Source organism: Rhagoletis pomonella, unplaced genomic scaffold, assembly GCF_013731165.1.
Source record: "Rhagoletis pomonella isolate Grant_MI unplaced genomic scaffold, Rhpom_1.0 Rhpom_scaffold_01127, whole genome shotgun sequence".
NCBI classification, from domain to species: Eukaryota; Metazoa; Arthropoda; class Insecta; order Diptera; family Tephritidae; genus Rhagoletis; species Rhagoletis pomonella.
Window position 1 is genome coordinate 23,212 of NW_023459681.1, and position 10,277 is coordinate 33,488.

Below are 10,277 nucleotides of genomic sequence, written 5' to 3' on the forward strand. Positions count from 1 at the left end.
TTTGTGAACTGAGTATAAGGCAACAAATAAGCGTAACACCATCGCCCTAACTAGAGCCCGCTTATATTAGAGCTACAGTGAAAGATAGACTAAGATAAGATAGCTTGGTATTTAGGTAGTTAGATATGCTCCGTTTCCATGATCACAAGAACTAAAAAATATACAGATTTGAAATTTGTTCATTATTCATGTTGTTCATTATATGCTGTTTTCCAGTAAGTAAAAAATAAATAAAATAGCAATACAAAAATTCTTTTAAGCCGCAGTGAAGCACGGCTGGTATTTGCTAGTTTATAAATGAAATATAAAATAATGGTGGTGGTGTGCTAATTTGTGGTATATCCGATATGGAAGACCTTATAGTCTTAGAACATATTCCATCCAAGACAACCGAAGTTCTTCAACCTCTAAGATAAGACTTAATCCACTTAAGAAAGCCCGAATGAAAATTGAAATGAATGAATTGGCAAAAAATTGATTGTTTTGGCATAAAATCTAAACACGAAGAATACAGTCCGAAGCTCGGTTTAGAAACGTATTATAGAGTTCTGAGTTTACCTATAAAATTTTGTTCGTTTCAAGGCAATATATATCCGCCATATATCGGAGCTGGCCGATTTACATCAACTTCGTTGTTTTTTCTGTGTCGAGTTGATCTTGAAAATCGTCTTTGACGTATTCAAATCGCAGTTGAAGCAGCGCCAACATCGAAATAATCTTGTTTTTAAAAGGAAACATTCCTTTGTTGTAAATGAAGTACTAAAGTGGAAAACGCGTATTTAAATTTAGTTCAATGTATTTTATTTTTATACAAGTTTTGGAAGACAAATATCAACTATGTAATGAATGTAACATATTTATTTATAGCTTAACTTTATAACAAAAATATAAAAAGGAATTGAATTTTTGTAAAAACTTTTTAAAATGTTTTGTTAAGCTATTTGGAAAGCGCCTTTTTCGGTTACCACTTTTTTGGGAAACGGAAACGATCCAAAATCCCGGTACTCGGAACATCACATCACTACCTCACGCGTTTGACACCCATTGTTAACTAAATTGATGTAGAATTTCCAAACAGGTGCAAACTTTTTCAAACATATTTTTGAAATAAAACTTTCTTAAGCATCTTTATATTAAAATATTTGACTTAATTTGTTAACTAAACTGATTTGAGCGTTTAGAAATAAATTGTCTTTTGAAATCCTTTGATTTGCTACCAACATTACTGTAATATTTGATAAGTTAATTATTGACTAATGGATTTAACTTTTGAAAAAAAAAGATAAACTTTTTGAAAAAACATGTTATATACTAACCCAGGTTATAGGCAAACTGAATGTCCAAATCCATTGAAATACATATGTGTAGCCGTTTCAGCGGGACTGAGCAACAAACATGAGTCTGGCTTTTAGTTTGCTAAATATTTAATTAAGATGGAGTATTTATAATATTTTGACTCAAGTGCATAAGCACGAAAATTACAAAAACATCAAACATTTTTTTCGTAGTGTATGTATGCATTTCAAAAGCCTTCAAGCCTTCAAAGGAATGCATATATGTAACTCACAACACGTTAGCGAATATCTCTTAAAATTGTCCCTTTTTAACTGCACATACAAAAAATATCACGCTTTAGTTAATTCTGATTTTATTTTTACATTTGCTTTTAACAGCCTTCGCCACTTACTGAGCTAAGTGTCTACAATTGTCCCGGATATCGATGAATTAGTAATTACTAGTAGGTATAATATAAAAATATTACTTTAAAGTTTTTTTTTCGCCAACAACTAAATGTATGCGGAGGTGTGGCTGCAGTGATATAGCCTTGGACTTACTCGTAGAATGAATAATAATTGCTTATGCTATGATATTAAATGATTTATAAATTCGAATGTAATAAAACTATGATTTTGTTAGATGTATGAAATGCTGCTGAACTTTAAGTTTGTTGAGCTATTGAAACGGAACACCTTTGAGAATAAACAAAATATTGATTATTTCTAAATTTAAAATGTAACTAGCGATAATTTTCTGCGCAAATAACTATGTATATGTACCATGTAACTTCATATGAACATTTCTAACCAAACTCAAATTACAGTGAAACCAAATAATTTTCAATGCATTATATCCTCTACAAAATTTCGTTCTGCATTTCCGGCATATTCTTTGACATCAAATCAATTTGTATGGCATATAAGTTAAATTGACGCAAAAATACATACATACATACATATTTAGTTTGTTGCCAGGGAACTCGCAATCAACTTCACCTAACCTTGTATAATTGACGTTGTATATATTTAATTAATGCAATCATTTTTCCAGGTAATTTGACTTTTGACTAAATACATACAGCCAGCATGTTTACACATATGCACATATGTATGTATGTATGTATGTATGTACTAACTTAAGCTCGGCTACACCCAAGTGCATAGCATTAAATCAACATGATTGTTGACAAACGGTTCAGGTTACCAAATTACGCTCGCCATAGAACAAAAGACTTAAGCAACGAACTTGTATTGTTTTTGACAGGTCATTCAAAATAAAAACAAAGAGCATATGCTTGTAAATAATATAGCGAGCTTGTAGATAATTTCCATACAAGCGCATGCAAATTGACGAAAAGCCAATGTGACCTGAGGTGCAATATTAAAATCGTTTACGAACATAATAATATACTTTAAGGTAAAATTTTTGTCCTTTTTATGCATGAATTCTATTTGAAAAACTATCAACATATAGTAGCGAAAATAGAAAGAGGGAGGCGGCATTTTAACAAGTTTCGGCTATTTTGCTTTTGTTTATTTATTTATTTTTTGTTTTTAAGTACAGCTATCTAACAAAAACCATGTTAGTACGAATTTCAAACTTTTCGCAAAATTTCTGGCTTTTTAATTAAATTTCTTAGAAGCATTTGGGTATGCAGTTGGCAGGGTTTGAATTGTTGACTGCGAAATAGCATAAACGACACTTTTTTTGTTTTTTAAAGCAAGCAGCTCTTGATCATTTTCAATGCATTCTCAATTGCTTAGCTACGACTAACACTAATTAATCAGCGAAAGCAGACAGCAAAAGCGAAAATGACCAATGAAATCATTTGATTCAGCTTATATCGCAGTTTGCTTTTTTCTTACACAGTCAGCCGAAGCAACCAGTATAGAAAAATTTGCTGTTGCTGCAAGCAGCAAGTTAGGGGTCTTTAGTCTAGCTTTAGATTATCTCCTTAACTTCGTTATTCCCGCGAGTACTTTTATATATTTATGTGCATAGCAACATCTGATCTAATGCGGAGCTAAATTTTCAAATTTTGCTTAAACAGTTGCTTTCGACTGCGAGAATAACGCAGCAAGGAAAAAAGCAAAAGCAAAAATAAGAATACGCCAAAATTACTATGTTAGGCAGCTGTTCAATATAAATGCAGTTTACGTAATTAAGGTTTAAACTGGCACTGATAAACTGACTCTTTGAGTGTCTCTTTCGCCATCTGGATGCAGGCAACCACTTCAACCTGTCCTAAGTTAGGAATGCGGGCACTACATTCAATCAAAAAATCATTGAAGATGAAAAACTCTTGGAATTCGAAATTGGGCCTAGAATTTTAATTGACATTCAAAGTGACGTCAATAGTAAGTTTCTTGAGGCTATCAACCACACATAATTTTACCAACCGTACTTTTTTCTGGAGTTCTTCGTTTTTGAACCGTTTTACTTCGTACTCCGCAGTACCGTCAAATGTACTTCTTTGCACAATTTGGACTACCATTTAAGTTGCCTTTTCTTTAACTGTTTCGAAAAGTTTGAAAAGGTAAGTCATTTCAGTTAAAAAAGATGCCCATATATCAACACATATGTATGTAAATTATGTCTATCAGTCACTTCACTTCTCTAGACGACAAAACTAATTTTCTGCTCCTCAATCGAGAAAAATCAAAAAGTGTTTAAGAGTTTACAAGGTGTGCTTGGCTCAGCGGTTAGCTTTGCTGACTTTGTACATCTATAATGCGGGTTCGATATCTGCTGAAGTCTAGACAAAGAAATCTGATGAGGAGATGTGGTGATCTCCGAAGTAGCAGCGATAACTTCTACCACTTAGACTTTGTTGCTTTTTCATTTTTTCTCAAAACAAATCGTGTTACAACGATCAATAAAGACCCCGTCAAATAGAAGATCTTGCATGCGTCACAGGGATGCTTTTGACTGACAAGACGCACAGAACATGGCGAGGCCGCACAATGAAAACGTTGCTGCAAACAAAACGGCTCAATTTGATTGACCAAAAGTCAGCTGAGAGTTGGTAGATTTTTATCAATTGCGGTAATGTATGAGTTTTCAATTTGGCGTCTTCTATTCAAGAGTACGGAATTGACTTAGATGGCAATCAAAAGCATCCCTATGACGCGGAAAAAAATTTTATAACATCACAAAAGGAATAACATAAAAGGTATTAAAATTTTTTAAGAAAAATGCCGAGGGAAAGAGAATACAACGTTCTAAGCTGAAATTAGTTAGGAAAGAAAGTATCATCTCATTAAACCAAAAAAAAAAATAGTGTGCAGTGTATTAGCCTGGAAAAATAAGAGTCTAAGAACGCCCCAATACTAAAAAAGAAAGCATTGTTGAATATAAATGAAATATTCGTATTTATAATATCCCTACAATTCTTTTTAAGAAAAAAAAAAAATGATCTCAGCCATATGTAATCACCGAAGTAAAAGTTCATTTCACTGTTTTTCCTATTTGATGTGAAACTTCTTAAACGGCGTTTAGTTGGTTGGTTGGAAGTGAATTGGCAAATTTAATGGAAACTGTACGCGGAAATGGTGCAACGGAAATGGTTGGAGGTGAAACAAGTGCTTCTTGAGTGTATGCACATGGTATTAATTTAACAAAAATTTGCAAATAAAAGATTTAGAATTAGAGGTTAGAATCAAAGTAAAGATGACGAAGGAAAAGGTAAAATAAAAATAAAAACAAAGATGCGTAAAGATAAATACAAAAATGAAGACCAAGGTAAATTTAAACACTTTACTTTTATAAGGGCAAAGGTGAAGGCAAATATGTAGATGAAGAAAATGATAAACATAAAAGTAAAAACAAGGATAAATATAAAGAAAAAGATGAGGATGAGGATACCGATAAAAGTAAAGATAGAGGAAGAAAGATTAAAATAAAGGTAATTATAGAGAAAAGGATATAGATAGAGACACAGAGACTCAATCTGGGAACTATTTTGGGATTTTGGAGATTTTCATGATTCTCGAGACTTATCGATATAATAATCGATATTTTTATCGTTTTTGTTATCGATATTTTTATAGATTTGTTATCGAAATTTTTATCGATAGTGTTATCGATTTTACTATGATATTTTCGGAACCTGTCGATATTATAATCGACATTTTTATCGAATTTTTCATCGAGTTTGTTATCGATATTTTTTATCGGTTTTGTTATCGATATTTTGTGGGTTGGTAGAGTATAAAGATATAAGTGAAGATAAAGAAAAACAGAATAACATAAATGTAAGAACAGAAGTAAGGGTAGGGATCTAGATTGAAAAAAAAACAGAAAAAAATATAACCCAGCGTAGCCCAGGTGCACTTACATTTTTTTATACCTTTCATGAGCATGAAATGGTATTATAACTTTGGTCCGATGTTTGTAAGTACCAGAACAAAAAGAGATAGACCCATGAAAATGTATACTTATATGATCAGAACGTCGAGCTGAGTTGATTTAGCCATGTCCGTCTGTCCGTCTGTCCGTCTGTCCGTCTGTCTGTCTGTTTGTATGCAATCTAGTCTCTCAGTTTTCGAGATATCCGGATCAAATTTGGTAGGTGGGTGTATTTTTATAATGTATTAATCATTTGTCGGAACCGGAAGAATCGGACCACTATAACATATAGCTCCCATACAACTGATTGTTCAGATATTAGATTTTTCATTATAACTTCTCCATTTATGCAGCTACGAACATGAAATTTCGCAATACTTGCACCCATTATCAACAGAATACTTACAGTGAAAATTACAAAAATCGGGTCACTATAACCTATAGCTCCCATACAACTGATTGTTCAGATATAAAATTTTGCGTTATAACTCCTCCATTTATATAGCTAGGAACATGAAATTCCGCACTGTTTTCAATAATTATCAACAGAAAACTTACAGTGAAAATTAAAAAGATCGGGTAACTATAACCTATAGCTCCCATACAACTGATTGTTCAGATATGAGATTTTTCGTTATAACTTCTCCATTTATGCAGCTACGAACATGAAATTTTGCAGTACTTGCACCCATTATCAACAGAATACTTACAGTGAAAATTACAAAGATCGGGTCACTATAACCTATAGCTCCCATGCAACTGATTGTTCAGATATAAAATTTTTCGTTATAACTCCTCCATTTATATAGCTAGGAACATGAAATTCCGCACTGTTTTCAATAATTATCAACAGAAAACTTACAGTGAAAATTGCAAAGATCGGGTCACTATAACCTATAGCTCCCATACAACTGATTGTTCAGATATGAGATCTTTTATCATAACTCCTCCATTTATGCAGCTAGGAACATGAAATTTCGCACCATTTTCACTCATTATTAACATTACAGTGAAAATAACAAGGATCGGATGACTACAACATATATCTTCCATACATCTGATTGTTCAGATATGGGATTTTACTGTAAAACTCCTTTATTTGAACAGCTAAAACCGATAAATTTCGTAAGATATTTTATAAATAATAATACAAAGTCTACTGAGAAAATCGTCAAAATCTATGCTGTATAAGCTTTATCTCCTATAGCACTGATTGTTAAGATACCAGTTTTTGCCATATATCTCCTTTATGTACGAAACTAAACCCAATAAATTGTGTTACCGGTTTACATACCGATCACATAGCGGTGAAAATCACTTAGATTGGTGTCATATAAAGTATATCTTCCATACCTCTGATTGTTTAGATGCGATTTTTTATATAAGTTGTAACTCCTCTATCGATGTATGCTGATGTATTCAAAAGCAGTAATCTGTCAAAGTAAAATTTGCAGATGTTCATGAAAGGTATGAAGCCTTCGGCATAGCCGAAGACAGCGCTGTTCTTACTTGTTATTTGCTGATTTTGTTCTGAATAAATCTTAATGTTTAATTAATAAATTAGATTTGTTGAACTCGTACACTGGCAACAGTCTCTATGCTTTACTTTTACTATTTTCTGATTACATTCATACTATTTTTCGTTCTGACGTCCTGTACTCCATAGGCCTGTGAAATAGTTGGTCACATTATTCATACAGGAACATACGAAAATAGTCAGTATGATACCAGCAATACTCACTCAAACAGGCAGATACAAAATTATGGAAGGCTCCTTAGGGCAAAAAGTATGACCAACAACACGCTTTTCAACATTTTATATGGTTCCCCTGAAAACTATAGTTCCCAAAATCTTCACAAAATATTTAGGAGTATCGGAAGTGTTTTCCAAATTCGGTAACGACTTTTTTCCGAATATTCAATGAAATTCATATAAATTTGTTGACACGAACTTGTAAAAAAATTTTTGTACGATTAAAAAGAAAACAAAAAATTGGCAAAAAATCGGAAAGAGAAATAATGATTTTTTAGAATTTTTTTAAGATATCTATACTAATCATATTACCATCAAGGGTTATTTTAAGGTGATATGTAACCGCACTTTACAAACTATTCAACATTGCTAAATGAATTTTTTTTAGAAGGAACTTAAAGGGCTGCCCTTAAAATGCCTGAAGATTTAATATTTTCAAGAGATATCTTTGAAATGTGGTGTAAAGGTGTGTCTGAGGGATAACTATGTAATAGTTTCATTCAGGACCTGTACCATTGATGGTGATGATACACATATGTATGTGTACTTGTAATAGGAAAATAAAACAATTCCACAATAATTTTGAATAAAATCACTCCATTTTATGCCTTCCTTATAATAGATTCATGAAATTAATCCTATTGTGTTTGAACTAACCCACCACAGCACTACTACTGCAATTGAGTGGGCGCGAATTCTAGATCATATTTTAAAGATTAGCTTTTGAACTGTTGTTAGCAGTCAATACAGCAAAAGCAACGACGTCAAAATATGTAAATGAAAGTCTGTTCAGAACACTTGCATACACACATAAAATGATTAGAAAATCCAAGCTTAGCCGGAGTGACTTAGCATAAGTGTCGACAGCAATAAGAACGTAAACAAAATGCAACCAGTGCGCACACCTTTTTACCTTCGCCTGTGTGGTACAATTACAAAACGTTTACATATATGTATTTGCTTATGTATATAAAATTATGTATTTCAATAAGTACTTATTACATATGACCCGCAAAAAAAAACAAAAAAAAAACGAGTGTGAATGGCCCAGACGCGGAGGGTTAATTGCAAATCAACATTCATTCTTTCATTCATATAAATGATATCGAGCAGTTGGTCGGTGGTTGGCGTTGCCATAAAAGTACAAAATAACAAAAGTGCTGCACACACACATACATACATACGTACATATACATATATGTATACATGCATGAGTGTAATTGAACGGTAAAATGCCGCGATACGCACACATTACCAATTAGCTGGCATAGGCGTACATTGACGTCGCGCTACACGCCTGCAAGTAGCCACGTTCGTATGTACGAGTACATATGTATGTATGTGCGTATTTATGTAGTAATGTATACATTTTATAATGCATTGAAAAAAATTTTGCATTCTTTTATTTTAGTGAATTGGAATTTAACATTGACATGAAATCACTCAAAGGTATTTAATTGCTCGCTTTCAAATCGTATGTACCTACAAAAAAAAGTGTAACAAAAGCCAGCAACTGCAACAACAGAATTTTTGTTTTATATACACATATGCATATGTTCGTATAGACATACATATAAACGTATTTAGAACAAGTATTGCACAAAAGAAATATAACACAAAAGCATTCTTTCATTGCGTAATCCGCATTGCTGTAGCCCTACATAAAAGCTACAAAACAAAAAACTTACAGATGTTGTAAATTTAAATAAAAGAACAATCTTAAGAAAATAGAGAACTATGCCAAAAATATACGATTACCTTTGCGGCTCAACAAATTGTGTAACTTATCGCTTAGGTGCCACTCTTAAGGCAAATGCACCTTCATCATCAGCTAGAACGCTGCGTTTCACAAATACATATGTGAAGTAGTTGTCGCGTATTGTAACGAATTACAAATTGACTCTAACAAAATATTTTTATTTTATTTTCACTTTTATTTCAACATAGATTGATTAAAAGAAAAATACTGATAAAGATAAAATATTTCACACAAACAGGGTTGAAATTTTGAAATTCCTTCCGGTCTTTTGTTTGTTAGTCAAATATTAGTGGCATTGTGTTACTACTTATGATAGCGCAGCCGAGTAATCATAGTCAACTTATGTACAGTAGTCGAAAAAATTATAGCCGCAACAAATTTTGACAAGTTTTAAAATATTATTTTTGTTGTTATTTAATTTTGGTTAGTTTTTTAAAGTTCATTCTTTACCAACATCCGTATAAATACAAGTTTAAAGGCAGTGGGAGTTTGCCGCAGGGTTTGAAAAACTGTCACCCAAGCAGCAACAGCACTACTATTTTTGCTTTTACTTAGCTTTGAAATTTTCGATTTTGATTCGAACGACTTTGCTTATTCCGTGACTTTGAAAATTGTATTATGCTTTTTTATGGGCAGTTAATTTAAAATTTTTTATTGCTTTCGATTTGCTGCAATAGTGCTTTTGTCGAGCTGTTATCTGCTTGGCTGTGTTGTGCTCGTGACGCTTTGCAGCATGGTACATATATTATCTGCAAAAAATTTATGTCATAAAATTTAGGTATGCCATAAATACAAATATACGAATAATGAATATCTATTGATGCCGTCATCAATGCAAAGCTTATCAGGGTAAGCGACTGGTGGATTTGAGCATGCATACATATGACATCCTCTATTTCTGCCAACTTCATGCTTCACACCAAATTTATAGTCAAATTGCTGTTGATTTGCTGCTGCTGCGCTGTCGTTGTGCCTTCGTAATTTCATAGCAAAACGCCAGCCAAAGCATTTGTTTTTTTTCCGAATTGCTATTGCTTTGCTTTCGATATCATACATGCCGAAGTCAAAGCAGAGCAAAAGCAAATTAGATAAAAATATAACAGCATTTTCAAACCCTTGTTTGCCGAAATTTGGTGCAAA